General features: G+C 37.6%; 1 long non-coding RNA gene across 1 annotated transcript; it reads right to left on the bottom strand.

Moving 5' to 3' along the window:
* Window positions 1-38: 38 nt before the first annotated feature.
* Window positions 39-1,164, bottom strand: LOC124893205. Its single transcript, XR_007050601.1, has 3 exons — window positions 732-1,164; window positions 156-499; window positions 39-64 (listed from the first exon to the last, which is right to left on the bottom strand). It is a non-coding gene; the product is annotated as an uncharacterized LOC124893205 (long non-coding RNA).

Below are 1,164 nucleotides of genomic sequence, written 5' to 3' on the forward strand. Positions count from 1 at the left end.
ACAACTGCTAAAGGTGGTATCTCTAAGCATATCGGGAAGACAAGTTCTCAGTGCATCACACGCCCTGCAATAAGCCATGCACATCGCCATTAGCTTCACCGAAATGAGAAAGCCCAAAGAGGATTGCAGCATATCACACATAAGCAAAAACTAACCTTGGATTATCTGACAGACGGAGATAGCACCTAATTATGTGTTTCAGCAACCTTGATGAAGGTTGTTCGGCAAGTGCACCGACCATATTACCTAAAACTCGGGCTACTGCAAAAAACCTTTCCGCTGTGGTACAGATGTAATCCAGACCCACATCATCAAGAAGAATTTTTTGATAATTTAGATGCATGAAAATCTAATGAAGTTGAGGGAAGATGTAATTGGAAACTGGCTTCGGGGAAGCACTAACTGTTTTTGATAGTTCACTCCCCATCTCCATCGTGCGCAAGCACAGAGGAATGATCTCTGTCGAAAGAAGAAAAACGATAATTTCAGTGTCGTCAACCTGCGCAAAGATACCCAAAAGAAACAGAGTACCGTAAGCTTTAGAACAACAATTGATTAAGGTAGGTTAAGAATACCAAAAATAGCATTTTTAGCTCATTAAATTATAATAACTAATCATGCTTTCCTTTTCATAGTTGGTCATACACAATAGACATGATAATGAATGAAATCTTTTATACTAACAATGAAAGTGGAAAACGAGATGCAGGAAATACAGTACAACTTATTACCTTCACGAGGGCGCCGATGACACCTAAGCTTGTAAGCCTCAAATATTCCAAAGGTCTTGACTTGTTGTATTAAGAAAAGGGTACAGATACAAAGGAATATGTGCTGCAAAGTAGAAAACAATCAGAAGGATTTATTCAAGAGAGAAACCAAATATCACAGCTATGATGGATCAAAATTTCAATCATCATCACACAAAAGTCTATCCAGATCTCAAGAACACATTATGATTATGAAGTCCATTTATTTGTTTTCTTTTTTTAACATTTACCTGTAAGCTTTGAAGGTTACAAAACATTATACATGAAAATAATATGGAGCTGGGGTAGGTATCTAAGATTACATGTTTGTGTTGTTGCACCAGTCAGCTCTTCAAAGAACCTTAGGCCACAAACATGTAATCCTCATTTCTTCCTCTTTATGGACATCAGCGAC

This window comes from Capsicum annuum, unplaced genomic scaffold, assembly GCF_002878395.1.
Source record: "Capsicum annuum cultivar UCD-10X-F1 unplaced genomic scaffold, UCD10Xv1.1 ctg55703, whole genome shotgun sequence".
NCBI lineage: Eukaryota > Viridiplantae > Streptophyta > Magnoliopsida > Solanales > Solanaceae > Capsicum > Capsicum annuum.